The sequence below is a fragment of the Chiloscyllium punctatum genome, chromosome 24 (assembly GCF_047496795.1).
Source record: "Chiloscyllium punctatum isolate Juve2018m chromosome 24, sChiPun1.3, whole genome shotgun sequence".
Lineage (NCBI taxonomy): Eukaryota > Metazoa > Chordata > Chondrichthyes > Orectolobiformes > Hemiscylliidae > Chiloscyllium > Chiloscyllium punctatum.
Genome location: NC_092762.1, coordinates 79,665,773 through 79,685,464, shown reverse-complemented (window position 1 = coordinate 79,685,464; position 19,692 = coordinate 79,665,773). Strand labels below are relative to the sequence as shown.

Sequence of the window (19,692 nt, the reverse complement as noted above, 5' to 3'; positions counted from 1 at the left end):
TGCCGAACTCAACTTTAAGTCCAGAAGGTTGTAAAGAGCCTAGTCTGAAGAAATGCTGTTCCACCAGTTTGCACTGAGACTTACTGGAGCATTGCAGCATACAAGTGACATCTAGACAGCAGCATCAGCCAAGATAAATAATGTGGTACACTTATGCCTTGAACCTGAGCCTTCTGATGAAGAGTGAAGAGAACAAAAATGTGTGTGTATTGAGACAGAATGGAGGGGAAGAAAAATGTATTTTTCAAACTCATTCACAATTTTATCATGGTCAGCAATAAATTCTTATTACTTGGGTTTTATTCCTAATGTGTGTAAAATACTTCAGAAACTGCATATAAACATTTCTGAATTATTTATCCTTGTTGAGCATTGGTAAAGCAGAAGAACTCTGATAAACTCAACATTGTTGACTAATTGGTCCATAACATATATGGTATTTTTAAAGTGCTCTTCAGAAGACAGTAAGTTCAATACACACAAAGATCATAAATGCTTTTTGACACCCAGTGGAAAGTATTAATATGTAAATATCAGAGACAGAATTGGACTATGACACTCCACATGTTTAACCAGCTTTTGTCGTTCACTCTCCAGAAACCGGTGAAAAATAGCCACTAAAATTCACTTAACTGCAAAAAGCATCGCCCAAAAGTACAGAGCCGCTGAAACCAGAAAGGTCCCAGATTACTCCAAAAAGGGAATACAGCACAGTGGTTAGCACTACTACCTCACAGCGCCAGATTCATTTCCCGCCTCAGGCAACTGTCTGTGTGGAGTTTACACATTCTCCCAGTGTCTACGTGGGTTTCCTCTGGGTGCTCCAGTTTCCTCCCACAGTCCAAAAATGTGCAGGTTAGGTGAATTGGCCATGCTAAATTGCCCCTAGTGTTAGGTGTAGGGGAAATGGGTCTGGGTGGGTTGCTCTTTGGAGGGTCGATGTGGACTTGTTGGGCCGAAGGGCCTGTTTCCACACTAAGTAATCTAATCTAATCTAATACTGTACATGAAAGGTAAAAACAATGACTGCAGATGCTGAAAACCAAATACTGGATTAGTGGTGCTGGAAGAGCACAGCAGTTCAGGCAGCATCCAATGAGCAGCGAAATCAACGTTTCAGGCAAAAGCCCTTCATCGGGAATAACTGATGAAGGGCTTTTGCCCGAAACGTTGATTTCGCTGCTCGTTGGATGCTGCCTGAACTGCTGTGCTCTTCCAGCACCACTAATCCACTGTACACGAAAGGTCAATCTAAAAAAGATAGCTGTGCTGCACTCCACAAATTATGCCAGACTTGCTGGGTTTTTAAACCAGCTTTTCTTGTTCTTACCACTACCTGTATTCATACCCTTAGGCACACCAAAACCCAAATTACCTTTATTTGCTGAAATGTGCATGGCCTGGACACACACAGCCTTGCTAAAGCTTTCATACTAGCTTTTAAAAATCTTACTCTGCTATCTGTTTCCTCCAGCTTGACCATTAAGATTTCTACAATTATTTATCTCTAACTTTTGCAATATCCCTGCTTTATATCACTGCCACTGACAGTCAAGTCTTCAGTACCCAAACTCTGAAATTCCCACCATAATTTACTCCTTAAAAACAGACCTCATTCTGACCCTCTATTTCATGTGACTTTGTTAACAATTATCTGTAGTGTCCTGTGAAGTACCTTAGGAAGTTTACTACAATAAAAGGTACTATGTAACAGCATGTTAATATTCTTTGCTGAAATGTCCCTGTGCAGCTTGTCTGATTGCAGTTTTCTGAACAATCTGGAGACAATCCCAGGCAAGGGCAATGTTTCATGACTTCCTGTTTGCAATCACTACACTACGTGTTGATTTGGGGTTTAATGTACAATGTAATATATGTTTGCTCTCCACTCTATGCAACAACTTCAGCCTCACTTCAGTTTTCACCAACATCTGCAGTTTTTTTTTGTTTTGATCATAACATCCCAGCCTGTTCCAGGAAACCCCCCAGCTTCAGTTTTCTATACGTTGTTGACAGTTTCTACTCAAGTTCACTTATCTCAGTAGCACACCCTCTCAAGCAGTCTATATTTAAAAATATGCAAGAATCATCAAATAAGCATGGCCAACGGACTTCAGACAAGAGTCTAGGAATGCAGGGTAGCAAGTCTGGCTTCTAAACTGCAAGTTTGTAAAGCAGCAGCCTTCCCCACTCCACTCCAACCAAGTAAGACTTGGTGGTGTACCAGTTTCATGCCTTGAAGCTCAGCCATTTTCACTTGGGCATCCATTAGAAACTTCTGTAGGCAATAAAAATATCTGAAGGTAAAGTATTTACCCGAGGTGGCAGACTGATCAAAAGCACCACTTTACTAGACCGATTTTAGGATGGTGTAAGACGACAGTCTGGATTGATTAAAACTATATTCACTAGAGTTTAGAAGAACAAGGAGTGATCTCATAAAAACCTATAAAATTCTAAACAGGGTATACACAGGATGCTCCTGATGACCAAGGGTCATCAGGATAAGTCATTTAGGACAATGATAAGCAAATTTTTTCTCCCCCAACCCAGAAAGTTGTAATCGTGTAGAATTTGTTGCCACAGTAAGCAGGCGAGGCCAAAGTAGTGGATGTTTTCTAGAACAAGACGGGACTAGAGAGATCAAAGAATACGGGTAAAAAGCAGAAATAGGGCTGGATGATCAGCCACATCATATGGAATGGTGCAGCAGACCTGTAAGACAGAATGGCTTACTGCAGCTTCTATACCATATATATCATAAATTTGGTATTTGAATTTCAAGAGAGTTGTGAATTATTTCTGTAAAAGTATTTTCTTTAAGTAGGTTTAGCAAATTTCCAGTGGTTAAATCACAAAGCTGTGGATGCATTAGCTACACATTACTTGGCTTTGTTCAATCAAATCTAGGAAAAACATCTATGCTACTTGAATGAGCTGTTTGATAGTTTTAAAAAGAAAGTGGTGACTTGGAGAAAAATCTGTCTCAAAGTGAATTTCCCCAAGCAAAAGTTTTAGTCCACAGTAAGAGACACTGTCAAAGATAATGTAGCAAAGCAAAAAATAAGGGCTGCTCTGGATTTGTGTGTGCCCAAGGTAAAGTGTGAAATTCTGTGATATGTGGCTTGAGAGGATTTGTTGGATGTTTGGTCTAAATTTTAACATTTTAGTGGCTCCTTTAACATTTTAAATTAATGATAGTCAAAAAATGTGAATGAACAAGTGAATTTCAAAGGGGTGTCAAAAGTTTTGAAGCTGTGCTGAGAACCACACAGATTTTAGCAATACCAAATCATGAAAAGTCATTCAACTGACTGTTGAGGCCAGTTATTCTTCTGAACTCAATAAATGCAAGTCAATACAAATTTTCAACTGTGGGGAATGAGACAACATGTCTTGTGTTGGCTATGTAGAAATTACATAATGTTTGCATAAACAACAACTATGGGACTTATATTGATCATAAACCTTTAGATTTTCTGGAGAGATTTTTGACCAGAAACTGAAGGCTGCTTCAGTTTAATGTTGCAGCCTTACAAATTAAAGATCACTTACATGGCTCTTAAGAACAATTTTGTAGTGGATGCTTTGAAAAGGTGAAACATACAGGAAAATTACTGCCACAATCAAAATGGACTTGCATGGAATATGACGATGAATATCACTGTTTCATGTAACATAAGAGTTGATAGAAAATGAAAATATGTCAAGATAACCTTTGCATTTTTATCTTTGAGGACAGTCCAATGAAAGGTATATTATAATTTGGATTTCAAAATATAGAGGCAGAAGAACATGACACAGTTCTTCTGAAGGTAAATATTTTAAACAGATCGAAGTAATTTGCAACAGGAACGTTCCATGAAAACATAACTGCAGTGAAGTGCCTGGCAGGAATCCCTGTAATGTAAATGGATAGAGTGATTATACTGTGGCAGTTATGACAGTAAATACATCAGGGTCACTCATTTAGTTTTGAATTCAGAACAGAAGATTCAAGCTCTCAGTTCAGAAGAATTGAGAGTTAAGTTGAGAACCAAGTTTTAGTTTTCTCTAAACAGGAGAATTAAGTTTACTTCAGGTGAACCAGTCATTACAACCAAAGTATTTTAGTTTGTGAAGTTTCCAAGCCATATAGAAAATCTTCAAGTTATTCTAACTGAAAAAGGTTTAGGCCATCAGGTGTCCAGTCACAGGCGAACCTGGCTGATCATGTAGCCAGGATGCCTGATATGTAAACATCGAAAACAGGTTCTGGATTAAGCCATTCAGCCCTTGAAGCCTGTACCACCATTCTACAAGATCATGCAATTTCAGCATCCAGCTCCCTCTTGAAAATATCTAATGAACTGGCACCAGTTTGTGGTAAAATTCCACAGGTTCACAATGAAGTGAAGAAATTCTTTCTTCTGTGCTGAATGGCTTCCCCTTATTCTTAGACTATGGCCCATTGCTCTGGACTTCTACAATATTTCTCCCCATCGAGCCTGCACAGTCCTATCAGGATTTCATATGTTTCTATGAGGTCACCCCCTCATTCTAAATTCCAGTGAGTACAAGCCCAATCAATCCAGTCTGTCTTCATATGTCAGTCCTGCTGTTCCAGGAATCAGTCTGGTGAACCCTCGCTGGAATCCCTCAATAGCAAGAATGCTCTTCCTCAGAAGTTCAAAATTGCGCACATTACTCAAGGAGCGGCCTAATCAAGGCCCTGTAGAACTGCACTAAGAAATTACTACTCCGACACACAAATCCTTGCTTACAAATTGAATAGAATTCAGAGAGTTCAAATTTAATGGTGCTCTCTTGGCAATAAAATTAAATGTTATAAGGACATTCTCAAAGCTTCACTTTGGGAGTTCTGAGGTTGATTTTGAATCCTCAGGGATCTTGCACAGGATTGCTGCAAGTAACAATCATGTTAAAAAAACCCACTAGCTTCTCCTTCAAAATACATCCAAAAGTTACCGTCTTCTGCTAAAACGATTTCGATATCAACTTGCTGAGATGTTAAGTGCCTCTGGAATAGTTGGTACTCAAATCTGGGCTACTTGGCACAAAAGGTAGGGACACTATCTCAGTATCAGAAGAGATCTAATCTTCTGTGTATTCTGTCCCATTCACAGGAAACAAAATCCAGGTGCAGATCAATTTAAGCAGTCACCTTCACAACTAATGGAACCCTACCAAGCGCTGCAGATGAATAGTCATTCTAATCTTGAAGGACAAAAAAAGAAAACGAAAATACACAGAATGGGCAAAAGCTCAGTCGAGTGAACTGACCTCTATACTTGTTCACCGTGAAGAAAGAAATGGTGTGGGGGGTAGTAAACAGGAGAGCTTTTCCATTTTGCTTGTCTAATAAAGTGAATACAAATATCAGGTGAGGGTAGATTGATGCCTGCTATCCCCCATGCTGGTCTGCTCTCATAAGAGATGACACCATTACATAGAACCAGAGTGTTTCTGGGTGCGAGGGAACTAAACTCCAGCAATAGGCAGCAGCTCAAGAGGAGTGATGAGGGGAGAAACATGAGAAGTTGGAAACAAAGACAGTTTGGTGAAATACTGAACATCTCTAAAAGAATAACTGAATAGCTTGGTGGTGTGTTGTGTATTATTAATGCAGATTCAAAAGTGCTCAAGTACTTGAAGTATAGGAACAAGCTGTAATTTTGGGAAACCAGCTTGCACAGAAGTATCTACAGATAATGTGTTAAATTACCAGATAATCTGTTTTACTTATGTTGGTTGAGGGCAATATACATAGGCAAGGATACGAGAATCACCCGGTTCTTTGATAACTCCTCAATTTGCCTGGATGAGTGCAGCTTCAGCAACACTCACGAAGCTTGACATTCAGTGATTGATTTTCAGCTCAACTGACACCTTCAATATTTATTCACTCCTTCACCAATGCATTGTGGCAGCAGTGTGTACCATCTACAAGATGTCCTGTAACAACTCACCCAGGAATCTGAGACAGCACTGTCCAAACCTGTGATCGATACTGCCTACAGACAACAAGTACATGGAAACAACTTTACCTGCAAACTCCTCTTTGACTGAACACAAGAGCTCACAACTAGTTATTGACTCTTATTCTCAGAGCAATGACTTGATTAATCAGAGTCTATCTGCCTGGTTTAAAATTTAACCAAAGCTTGGCAGTTAACTATCAATTATCATTAAACAGTTTCTTCACTAATTGAATGCTTCTACCTGTTTATTTGCTACACAATCAGCACTCTCCGTTCATAAATATTGATTACCATATTACATGGTTTTTCTTGTGTATTGTCCTGTTAAACACAAAACAAAATCATGACAAAGTGTGCTTTTCTTCAGCAATAAAATAGTTATGCATAGATGAGGTGGGTCAACGGGTAATACAGAATATAAAAAGTGAAGAATGATAAAGATTAATAAGCAGGAGAAATTGAAAGAAAGCTTGCTAGAAATATAAAAATATTAAAGATTCCATGGATATTTACAAAATAGAAGAGTTTGCAAGTGAGAGTTGGTCCTATAACAAGTAAGGCTGGGAAATTAGTAGAAAATTAGAGTTCAGCTAAATTGATCATAGAATCACAATCTCTATGGTGCAGAGGGGGGCAATTTGGCTCATTGAGCTTGCACCAACTGTCGGAAGTGCATCCCACCCAGACCTGCCCACCATGCACTGAGTGCTGCACCCTCAACTTTTTACAATCAATAATGTGGATAAGACGACCAAAAGGTCTTAATTTTGCTTAATTATTAATTTTGCTAATGTCACAAAAACAGGTAGGAAGGTATATTGTAATGAGGGCAGAATAAAGTTATTAAGGGATATATATAGTTAGGTTTACTTAATGTGCAAACTTCTAACAAATGGAGGATATTTTGAAAAAAATGCGAGATTGTTCAGTTTGGCAAGAATAAATAGCATTATCTAAAAAGGTGAGAGAAATTGCAGAATTCAGATGCAGGGGGAATCTGGGCATGGTGGCTCAATGGTGAGCACTGCTGCCTCACAGCACCAGGGTCCCAGGTTCGATTCCAGCCTTGGGCGACTGTTTGCGTGGAGTTTGCTCATTCTCCCCGTGTCTGCGTGGGCTTCCTCCAGGTGCTCCAGTTTCCTCCCACAATTCAAAGACGTGCAGGTTAGGTGAATTGGCCATGCTAAATTGCCCATAGTATTAGGTGCGTCAGAGGGAAATTCTTCGGAGAGTCAGTGCAGGCTAGTTGGGCCGAAGGGCCTGTTTCCACACTGTAGGGAATCTAATCTAAAAAATGCAGGTGTAGTAAGTACAGTCAGTTCTGCTATATAGTTCTGTTCTTGTACAATCCCATGTTATAAGAAATTTGCATAACAGCAGCATCATTTAAACATAATGAGGCTGTAATCACGTTATAACCAATGCACACTTTAAAACTGTGCTTGAGAAATATAGTGTCCCCAATTTGTCAACTGTGCTATGGCAAATTAATGTTAATGAATGCACATGATAACAGAACAACTTGTAATCATGAAACCAATAGAATGTCATTGTTTATTTCAACACGGAATGGTATATAAACTTGGAAAGTTACACTTCAGCTATTCAAGGCATGGGGGGGGGGGGGGGGGGGGAAGAGAAAAGCAGGAGAACAGCCTTTAAAACTTGCAAACAAATACTTGGCTCAGGCTCAATTTCAATCTCAAAAGAGATTGTGGAGGTGCTGATGTTGGACTGAGGTGGACAAAGTCAGAAGTCACACGACACCAGGTTATAGTCAAAAAAAACAGGTTTATTTGATGACACCTGGTGTCATGTGACTTGACTTCCTCCAAAAGATTGTCTGTCGACTTCACAAACGCCAGAAAGAAAAGGTCAATCTTTCTAACGTTAAAATTGCCAGAAATGTAGAAAAAGTGAAACGAATAAGAAATAGTGTTGATGTTTTCAAGATAAGAAAGGGAACTGACAGGGTTGATAAAAGATAAAACTACTGGGATTAGAATATTTAGGTGGTTGCTCTAAGATTATTTCAATTGGCTCAGGAAACATGGCCAATGTGGCATTGTATAAAAAAAGCGCCAGATCTTTCAGGAGCAAAATTAGGAAACAAAGACTGACAGAGGTTTGGAACTCTTTCATAGACCACAATTGATAATCAATTCTTAATTTTAAAACCAAGACCTATAGATTTTCCTAAGCAATGGCATTAAGGGACAAAGAACATGGTACAGAGAAGCTTCGATTATCCGAATATCAGATTATCCAGCAAGATCGCAAGGTCCCAATGCTTGGCTAAATAACGTTTATCTGGCATTTGATTATTCAGGATACGATTAACTGAGTGAAATACCCCCTGCCCGTGTCCTTTGGATAATCCACGTTGCTCTGTAGATGTGTAAAGTTAGGTCAAACACCACCCTTGATCTCACGGAATACCCTCGAGGGGCTAACTGGGCTTCTTTTCCTTTAAAATGCACTTGAACATTATTTGGTTTCATGGTGATCAAGACACAGGGCTGTCTGAATTCAGACTTGATAAACGATCAAGCACTGAGCATTAAACACATTATTTACAGAACTGAATGAAAACATTGAATAATTAATTTGAAGAAAATTGATTCAATAGAGTCAGAGATGTACAGCCGGAAACAGACCCTTCGGTCCAACTTGTCCATGCTGACCAGATATCTTAACCTAATCTAGTCCCATTTCCCAGCACCTGGACCATAAGCCTCCAAACCCTTCCTATTTATGTACCAACCCAGATGCCTTTAAAATGTTGCAATTGTACCAGCCTCCACGACTTCCTCTGGCTGCTCATTTCATACACGCACCACCCACAGTGAAAAAGTTGCTCCTTAGGTCTCTTACCTTAAACCTATGCGATCTAGTTCTGGGACTCGCCACCCCAGGGAAAAGACTTTGTCTATTTATCCTATCCATAACCCTCATGATTTTATAAACCTCTACAAGGTCACCCCTCAGCCTCTGACACTCCAGGGAAAACTGCCCCAGCCTATGTGAATAGGAAGGGTTTGGAGGGATATGGAGGTAAAAACAATGACTGCAGATGCTGGAAACCAGATTCTGGATTAGTGGTGCTGGAAGAGCACAGCAGCTCAGGCAGCATCCCAAGGAGCAGCGAAATCAACGTTTCGGGCAAAAGCCCTTCATCAGGAATAAAAGCAGAGAGGCTGAAGCATGGAGAGAAAGTAGCATAGAGTACAATGGGTGAGTGGGGGAGGGGATGAAGGTGATAGGTCAGGGAGGAGAGGGTGGAATGGATAAGTGGAAAAGGAGGTAGGCAGGTAGGACAAGTCCGGACAAGTCATGGGGACAGTGCCGAGCTGGAAGTTTGGAACTAGGGTGAGGTGGGGGAAAAGGGGAAATGAGGAAGCTGTTGGTGCGGGTGTCCCAGAGATGTTCCCTAAAGCGCTCTGATAGGAGACACCCAGTCTCCCCAAATGTAGAGGAGACCGCATCGGGAGCAACGGATACAATAAATGATATTAGTGGATGTGCAGGTAAAACTTTGATGGATGTGGAAGGCTCTTTTAGGGCCTTGGATAGAGGTGAGGGAGGAGGTGTGGGCGCAGGTTTTACAGTTCTTGCGGTGGCAGGGGGAAGGTGCCAGGATAGGAAGGTGGGTTGTGGGGGGGGGGGGGCGTGGACCTGACCAGGTAGTCACGGAGGGAACGGTCTTTGCGGAAGGTGGAAGGGGGTGGGGAGGGAGATATATCCCTGGTGGTGGGGTCTTTTTGGAGGTGGCGGAAATGTCGGCAGATGATTTGGTTTATGCGAAGGTTGGTAGGGTGGAAGGTGAGCACCAGGGGCATTCTGTCCTGGGCCAGGTGCTGGCAGGTGGGACTAGACTGGGTTGGGATATCGGGTCAGCATGGACGGGTTGGACCGAAGGGTCTGTTTCCATGCTGTACATCTCATCTCTATGACTCTGTTCAGCATCTCCCGATAGCTCAAATCCTCCAATCTGGCAACATCCTTGTAAACCTTTTCGGAATCCTTTCAAGTTACGTCCTTGCACGCAATGTTCCAAAGTGGCCTACCAATGTCCTGTACAGCCTCATGACCTCTCAACTCCAATACTTAAATGTTCTGACCAATAAAGGAAAGCTTACATCAATTTCTACTTTTGTCTCGTTTACAGCATCTGCAGTTTAGATTTTTTACCAAATCAGGAACCTACTGGATCCATCGTTGTACTGCTAGAGATTTAGCTGCAATTAATTTCCAATACCACATCGCAGGCAAAAACATTAAGGGGTATTCTAAAAATGTTACACACTGTCTTTCTTGGGTCATTCTCCAGCCCTATTATGTATGACACAGAAAACAACGAATTTATGACAGTGCTGGCCTGCGAAGTGTGAACCTGATGCTAATAATCTATTTAAAATGCGTCCACTTCGCGTCACCGTCACCATGGTGAACTGAACGAGGATTCCACCAGAGATTACTTTCGCCAGCCCAAACAACGCCCGTGGAAAAAAAAGACACCGCAGAGCAAAGACTGCGATAAATACATCCAATTTTCATCAAAAAGAAAAAAGGTGCAGAATGAAACATATACGTGATATTAACATCTTTCTGCATGGGTCTGGGTGCAAGAGGATATCAACTTTGTGTGTTTTTTTTAACATGTTGCAGATGTCGAAGCCTTTATTTCTCCCTCACAAAAGGCGGTCGTGCAGCCGCACATACGGCGGGGGGGGAAGGGAGGGAGGAATAAATCTAAAAAAAAATCAGGCCAATGTTCGTGATGTGGTTGCAAGCCATTGCAAAAGCTGTACGGATCCTAGCCAACGGCGGATTGACCCCGCCTACCAAAAGCCGTTCATGTTCCTTCCTCTCCCCTCCGCCACCCCCCCCTAACTTTTGAAGATGTCACAGAGAAACCCAGATGATCGGGCCAGGAGGAGGACAGACTGCATTCCAGCAGCATTGAAACCCGTGAACATGAAGCAGGAGCACTGGCAGACAAACAGAGAGAGAGAGAGAGACATGGGTTTGGCCCGACTTCCATATTGCACGACGCATTTCCTCAAACAATAATGCCGCCTTTACATGGGGAGGGAGGGGGTGAAATACATATCATACTTATTTTTAAATGCAAATAGAATGGGGGGGGGGCAGGCGCATAACATATCACGTGAAGGGAGGTGGAAAGCAGAGAAACAACAGAGCAATGCACCAAAAAAAACGTCCGCGAATACACGCTGGCACTGTACAGCAACACTGTATCGGGGGAGGGAAACCAAATGGATACTACTGACATTTTCGATACAATGTTTCTTTTCCATTCAGTGTTACCACCCCCCGCGTTCCAATGCAAACCAAAACTGCTACCAAAAAGAGCAACAATGTTTCCCCGACGTTCCTCCCTCAGAGCTCGCTTGAATTTTAATTAAAACCCCCCAGCTTTTCTCCCCCTCTGTCAGTAATAAGCTCGGGAGGAACGCAAAAGGGGAGAGAGAGAAAAAAAATGACATGAAGGAAGCTGCCACAATAGGCCAGACATTTTGGAAGTTTAACCGACCCCCCCCCCCCTCCAAAACAAAAGATTTTTCCCCCCCCAACTTGAATTTAAAAAAAGTTGCGAGACGTTTTTGTTTTATTTTCGTCCGGAGAATGGCCTTGGTGCATTAAAAACCGTGCAAAGATGAGAAAGTATGAAATGGAAGGCAGAGAATTGCAATCTTTTTACCTGCAGTTTCTGACGCTGCCTCACGCATTCATTTTTGCTCGAGCAAAAAAAAAGCCACCCAGAACCCCGGGGGCTCGCGCAGACGGGAAGCAACCTTGGGAGGGTGCACATGCGCAGAGACACCGGGCATGCTGGGAATTGTAGTCCACTTGACTCCCCCTCTTCGTTTCTATGTCTCTTTTGCCCCAGATTCACCTCATTAAAGCGGAGACGTCAGCTTCAGTTGTTTCGACATCACTGGCTACCATCTCTATCCTGCTTAAATGCTAACTACATTCAGGATCAAAACACGTGAGAATGGCCAGAAATACAAACACAAAAGTTCTGAAGAGTCACTGGACTGTAAACTCTCTAAAGATGCTGATAGATCTGCTGAGTTTCTCCAGCAATTTTTGCTTTTCTTTCAAACTTTCAGCATCAGCAGTTCTTTGTTATATTGTATCTGAAGAAGGAATACCAGACTTGAAACAATAACCGATTTCTCTCTCCACTGATGTCGCTAAATCTGCTGAGTTTCTCCAGCAATTTTTGTTTTTATAACGTGTAACATTAACTTTGCTTCTCTCTCTATAGATGCTGCACGGACTTGCTGTGTTTCTCTAATAATTTTTGTTTTGTTTCAGCTGATCTGTGTGGTGATTGTAAGGAGCTCAGCTAGATGGCCCTCATTTGAGTCGTAAAGTGTGGCGCTGGACAAGCGCAGCAGGTCAGGCAGCATCCAAGGAGCAGAAGAATCGATGTTTTGGGTCTATGCTCTTCATCAGAAGTGTGTCCCACGTTCAGAACAGGCCTGTATCTGATAGCTGTTCTTCGGGAAGCTTTGGTTGGCTTCTCCCTCTCAGATAGGTAAAAACAATGACTGCAGATGCTGAAAACCAAATACTGGATTAGTGGTGCTGGAAGAGCACAGCAGTTCAGGCAGCATCCAACGAGCAGCAAAATCGACGTTTCGGGCAAAAGCCCTTCATCAGGGTTCCTGATGAAGGGCTTTTGCCCGAAACATCGATTTTGCTGCTCGTTGGATGCTGCCTGAACTTCTGTGCTCTTCCAGCACCACTAATCCAGTATTCTCCCTCTCAGATGTCTTTTGTTCTGGTGGGAGCCCTGGTTTGGCTTTCCTGTTCTTGGTTCTCAGTTTGGCCTCTGTAGTTCTTGGTTCTGAAGCTGCTGGTTGGTGGTGGAAGGCTGTGGGGAAGCTGTTTATGCAGAAGCCTGTTGTGAAAAAGGCTCTCAGGTGAGATCAGGCCTGGCAGTTATATCTTGATGTTCTCTTCTGAAGTTAATTGGCTTTCCGATGGTTAGACTTTGTGTAAATGGGTTTTGATCAAGATTGAATGGCCAATATGTCCAGGTCCCATACTGTCGGCACAGTGTAGCCCCAGGTGTAAGACCATAAGACATAGGAGTGGAAAAGTTGTCTTGGACGAGGGTCTATTGCATTTGGTCAATTGTTCTTTTAGAGAAGAGGTGTACATTGGGACTAAGCTAGACCACTCAAAACATCCTTGAGGAGGCAACTCAGACCATAACTTTGTAATTTGTTTCAGTAAGTGTACAGTGAAAATTACCCGGATTAAGTTAGCTAGGTTGACTACTATATTTTAATACAGACAAAAAAAGTTATACACAAAATTACAAAAGAACATGTAAAGAACCCCTAGAGAACTCAGCCTATCCAACTGGACTTAATTATGCTGTTCTGAATATACACAACAGTCCCATTAAGCAAACTCTCTTTAAAACCCAGTAGAACTGGAACACGTGCTTACAGCTTGAATTTGAAGGGCAGAAAGAGAGACAGTTTCAGAAATCACTGTTGAACTTCCCGGTTCAAGACTGAATTAAAACTGCTCAGCTCAGCTAGAGAGCTGATTACTCCCTTTTCATTATACCGGTCACTTCTAAAACATGACCACTTTGGCCTGAAGTCTCATCTGTTTACATATAAACAAAAGGCCTCTCAAAATCCTTTTCATCTCTATACCAGACCAGACTGATCAGAGCCCAGGCTGGTTTATTACCCCTCTGAAAAAAAAAATCAAGGACAGAGTATCCTTGGGCCAAGGAACATCTTTTAGAAAAAAAAAACAGGACTAGCTTTGTGACACCAGGCTGAACAATGGTTCAAACACAGATAGGCAGGAGGCTGGAAGAACACAGCAAGCCAGACAGCCACCTGACTCCTGCCTGTCTATTTTGGGTTCCAGCATCTGCAGTTTTTTTGTCTTGAACAATGGTTCCAGGCAGCCACCTGAGTTCTGAGAGTCGCCTTTGTGTATTCTCTACAAAAAAAAACTCAGTCCAGTGGTTGCTTTTATCCTTTAAATGTTTCGAAAAGTCCAGGGTTTTGTCCATTATTTTAATTATTGGGGATTTTTGCTTGATCCTCCATGGTAGGTGCAGGTACAGTTACAACAATTAAAAGACATTGGGGCAGGTATATGAATAGGAAAGGTTTGGAGGGATATGGGCCAAACACAGGTAAGTGGACTAGTTTAGTTGAAAAACATGTTTGGGGTGGTGGGTTGCACTGAAGGTTCTGTTTCTGTGCTTTATGACTCGAAATGTGCACTCCAAACCTGCTGAGGTTCTGCAGCAGAATTCCAGCATTTGCAAAAGGAGGATGGCCAGATTTTTTGATTGATACAGTAATTACATTCAAGAAAAAAAAAATCACTGTGTTAAGCGATATTGTGTTATTCAGAACACATTTTTATAGAAACCCATGTATACGTTTGGGTTACATTTCCAGAATACAAGCGCAAAGTTAACATAAAATACTACAATAAGCATGAAAAAACATGCAAAACAAATTTTTTTCTTTACTATTTTAAAATTTATGCTTTTTTGTTTTGGGATATAGCCTCACATAGTCAATTCATTATCTGGGGGTGGACAGTTTCTTTAAACCAAACCAATTTTAATGAAGGAAGCAACAGCCTAAATGAGCTGAAGGAGCGGACATGTGCGCAGGAATTCTGGGTTTTTGTGTACACAAATACTCCACACTGTCGAGGGTCAGGTGGAGATGTATTGTCACGAATCAGGCATGCATTGTGGTTATCATGACGACGACGACAACAACAACAACTCAGCAGGTTTAACATTTAAGAGAAATCAGAGTTAACGTTTTGTGTTTGGTGACCCTTCCTTTGAGCTGATTGTAGCTCGGAAAAAGTTGTTTTTTAAATGCAAAAGATAGGGTAGGGGAGGGGGTAAGGAGTAAATGATGGGTGGGGATAGAGGTAAAAGACAGAAGTAGTAGCAATCTGGCTAGGAGGTGGCAGAAATAGCAGCTAATGATTTTATGGATGTGGATGTTGGTGGAATGGTAGGTAAGGACAAGGGGAACCCTTGCAGGAAGGGAGAGAGAGGGGTTGAGGCTAGGAGATGGGTCAGACACAGTTGAGGGCCCTGTCAACAATGGTCCTGGGGAATCCTCGGTCGAGGAAGAAAGTGAACATTTTGCACAATCTTAAAACGACTGCATTTGCTGCTCATAACGTGGTTTCCTCTAGATTGGAGAAATGAAGGGTAGACTGGATGCTGCTTCACAGAACACCTACATTCTGCCTGCAAAAATGATCCTGAGCTTCCAATTGCCTGCCACTTCAACTCACCACCCTATTTGCAATTTTTGAGAAGATTTGTAGCTCAGATTGAGGTTCAGGTTGTAAATTTGCTTGCTGAGCTGGTAGATTGGTTTCATCAACCATGCTAGGCAACATCATTAGTGAGCCTCTGGAGAAGCACTCATGTTCTGTCCCATTTTCTATTTGTGTGTTTTGGTCTGTTAAAAGGTCAGTGATATAATTTTTGGTTCTTTTTCTCAGAGGTGAGAAAATGGGGTCTAAAATCAGTGTGTTTATTGATGCAGTTCTGGATTGAATGCGAAGGCTTTAAGAATTCCTGTGTGTCTCTGTTTAGTCTGTCCTTTTTGTCCATGTCTCTGTAATTGTAGTTCATTCCTCTTACGAGGACAGCTTTTTTGGTGTCTGTTAGTGGTCAGTCCGACAGGCTCTTAATCCAAGCTTCTGAACTGTCTGTGTTGTTCTGTTGTGTGAGCTTGTCCAGTTTTGTTTTGTAAGGATAGGTTTTTCTTTGTCTTGGTCTGCTGTCGTTTGACGCTGATGGCTCGTTCTAATATGCTTGTCCGTTCGTGGTCAATCATGTTGGTATACAAAGGCTTTTTGTGCAAAATTTCCCATTTGTATTTGATCAGTTGGTTGTGGGCATCATTAATCATTTCTCGCAACATTCTGATAATACCCATTTCCTGAGACATTCATGTAGGAAATATAGTTGTTCGCAGGTGGTGCTCAGTCAGGTGGCATTGGTTTCCCACCTTCGGGCTAGTTTGAGCATATGGTGCCCATAGGTGTTTGCGATTTTTGAGAAGACTTGTAGCTCAGGTTGAGATTCAGGCTGTAAGTTTGCTCGATGAGCTGGTAGGTTTGTTCTCAGATGTTTCATCATCATGTAACATCATCAGTGAGCCTCTGGTGAAACTCGTGTTCTGTCCCACTTGCTTTGTGTGTGTCTTGGTCTGTTAAGGTGTCATTTCTGGTTCTTTTTCTCAGAGGTTGGTAAATAGGGTCCAATCAATATCCACATAATCAGGCAAAATTAACAAGACAGATCTCCAAAGAATGAAACCTGATGGATCAAACACACCTCGCATCTACAGATTACCTAAGGTTCACAAACCAGGGCCCCCCCCTCAGACCCATAATCTCATTCCCCAGCACATTGACATACAGACTAGCAAAGGAACTTCACTGTAAACTGAAATACCTAGTTGTAAACTCATGCCATTTGATCCACTCCACCCAAAAATTCCTGAACAAAGATTCCATGATAGAAGAGAACAAAGTTGTGGTCTCCTTCGACCTAACAGCGTTATTCATATCAATTAACATCAGCTTGGCCAAAGAAACACTGACCTCACTACTAGATGAGCTGAGGACACAAACAACAGACAGCACCAACTCCATCAGCAAGGACAGCATCCTCGTGCTAGTAGACCTGTGCCTCATGCCACTTCATCTTCAATGACAAGACCTACAAACAAATCAATGGCACACCCATGGGACTGCCACTATCAGGATTCTTGGCAGTAATGCAGAGACTTGAACGAACAGCCCTCACACGATCCAACTCAAGTTTTTGGGTCCGCTCTGTCATCATGAAACGGAACAAATTAGAGGAAACCTACAATATCATCATCAACAACATCCTTACTGGCATAAATTGCACCAAAGATGAAGAGAACAACAACAACAACTACTCTTCCTAGATACCACAGTGGAACGAACGGTTAATGGAGAACTGTAGGCCAGCAAAACTCTGGTGTGTCCACACTTGGAATAATGTATACAGTACTGGTCACCACATTAAAGGATGTGAAGCTTTGGAAAGGGTTCAGAGGAGATTTACTAGTATGTTGCCTGGTATGAAGGGAAGGTCTTATGAGGAAAAGCTGAGGGACATGAAGCTGTTTTTGTTAGAGAGATGGTTGAGAGGTAACTTAATTGAGACGTATAAGAGGGTTAGATAGAGGACAGTGAGAGCTTTTTTCCTCGGATGGTGATGGCTAGCACGAGGGGACATAGCTTTAAATTGAGGGGTGATAGATATAGGAGAGATGTCAGGGGTAGTTTCTTTACTCAGAGTAGTAGGGACATGGAACACACTGCCTGCAATAGTTGTGGACTCGCCAACATAAAGGGCATTGAAATGGTCATTGGCTAGACATATGGATAAAAATTGAATAGTGTAGGTTATGTGGGCTTCAGATTGGTTCCACAGATCGGTGCAACATTGAGGGCTGAAGGGTCTGTACTGCACTGTAATGTTCTATGAAAGCAGCACACAGAGACCAGATACTCAACTACATGTCCAATCATCCCAACACCCAGAAACAAAGCTGCATCAGGACATGATTTAAACTGGCCACAACACACTATAGCATCCAGGAACTACCAGCAGCAGAAAAATACCTACACAGGGTGGTTAAGAACAATGGGTAACTAATACACACAATCTGCCAATTGTTAAACAACGAACCCAAACAAGAAGACACAACACGCCCAGAGACTCTAGCCACACTACCATACAAAGATATCTCAGAGATGACTACCAGACTACTCCCGACCCCTTGGCATCATGGTAGCCCACAAACCTACGAATTCACTGAAACAGCGACTGATGAACCTGAAGGACCCTGTACTAACAACCAGCAAAAATGAATGTCATTTACAAAATACCCTGCAAGGACCGCAACAAACAACATTGGACAGACAGGCAAGAAAATAGCTATCAGGATACACAAACACCAAGTTACCAACAAAGGACATCACCACAAGCTATCACTAACATCCTGACATACAGCCAAAGAATGACACCACTTTGACTGGGACATCACGTCCCATCTTAGAACAGGCTAAACAGAGACATGCACGGGAGCTCCTAGAGGTCTGTCATTCAAACTGGAACTCCATCAATAAATACATCGATTTGGGCCCCATTTACCAAACTCGGAGAAAAAGAACCAGAAATGATATCACCCACCACAACAAATCAAGGCACGTAAATAGAAAGTGGGACAGAACACCAGTGCTTCACCTGAGGCCCACTGATGATGTTACTTTGCATATCTGAGAACAAATCTACCAACTCAGTGAGCAAACTTACAACCTGAACCAGCCTGTTCCGTGGCCAAAATCTTTGTCTCAAGCTTGCTGAAGTGCTCCATCAAAGCTCAGTGTAAACTGGAAGAACAGCATTGCGTTTTCTGCTTGGGAGCCCTGCAGCCTTCAGGATTCAATACTGAGTTCAATAACTTTAGGCTTTGAAATTTCCAATGCCCCACATCCACACCCACACACCAGGCCCTGTGATCATATAGTCTGCCATTACACACAACCATTGTCAGCCACTGGAGGCCTCCATTAACAGCTATTCACCCTCCTGGTCAGATTGTTATTCAACTGTTCTTCTCTCTCTTTGGGCTCTATTCCCATCTATCTTTTACTCCTAACCCCCCCCGCCACCCTATCCTCTGCATAAAAAATGACATTTTCCTAGCTACCATCAGTTTGGACGAAGGGTCATCAGACCCAAAATGTTAACTCTGATTTCTCTTCACAGATGTTGCCAGACTTGCTAAGCTTTTTCAGCAATTTCTGTTTTTGCTTCTGATTTGCGCCATCCACAGTAAGAGTCATAGAGTCATGGAGTCCTACAGCATGGAGACAGGCCTTTTAGCTCAAACTGGTCCATGCTGACCAAAATGTCCATCCACGCCAACCCCATTTCCCTGCACTTGACCCATATCCTTCTAATCCTTTCCTATCCATGCATTTGTCCAAATGCCTTTTAAATGTGGTTAATGTACCTGCCTCAACCACTTCTGTTGGCAGCTGATTCCACCCTCTGCATAAAAATGTTGTCCCTCAGGTTCCCTTTTGTTCTTTCCCCTCTAACCTTAAATTGAGGCCCTCTTGTCCTTGATTCCCCAGCCCTGGGAAAAAGATGGCGTATGTTCACTCTATCCATGCCACTCATGATCTTACACACTTCTATAAAACACCACCTCCAGACCGTCTCCTACGCTCTAAAGAAAAAGTCCTAACTTGTCTAACCTTTCCCTGTAGCTCAGGACCTTGACCCCTGGCAACATCCTTGTAAATTTCTTCTGCACTCTTTCCACTTTAATAACATCCTTCATAGAGCTACGTGACCAAAACTGAACATAATACTCCAACAGTGGCCTCACCAACATCCTGTACAACTGCAAAATAAACTTCTTTACTCAGTGCCCTGACTGATGAAGGCCAGTGTGCCAAAAGCCTTCTTCACTGTCCTGCTTATCTGTGACTCCATTTTCAGAGCATTGTGCACCTGAATTCCAAGGTCCCTCCTGTTCCACCACACTCCTTAAGACCCTACTATTCACCATGAACCCCCTACCTTGATTTGACCTTC

General features: G+C 42.2%; 1 protein-coding gene across 1 annotated transcript in view; it reads right to left on the bottom strand.

Moving 5' to 3' along the window:
- The window catches only part of LOC140494732 (spindlin-Z-like), a 100,573-nt gene extending 88,790 nt beyond the window's left edge, over positions 1-11,783 (bottom strand). The window contains exon 1 of the mRNA XM_072594273.1: positions 11,707-11,783. The gene's annotated coding sequence lies outside the window, so the exon portion shown is untranslated. The remainder of the gene's footprint in view (positions 1-11,706) is intronic.
- Positions 11,784-19,692: the final 7,909 nt, after the last annotated feature.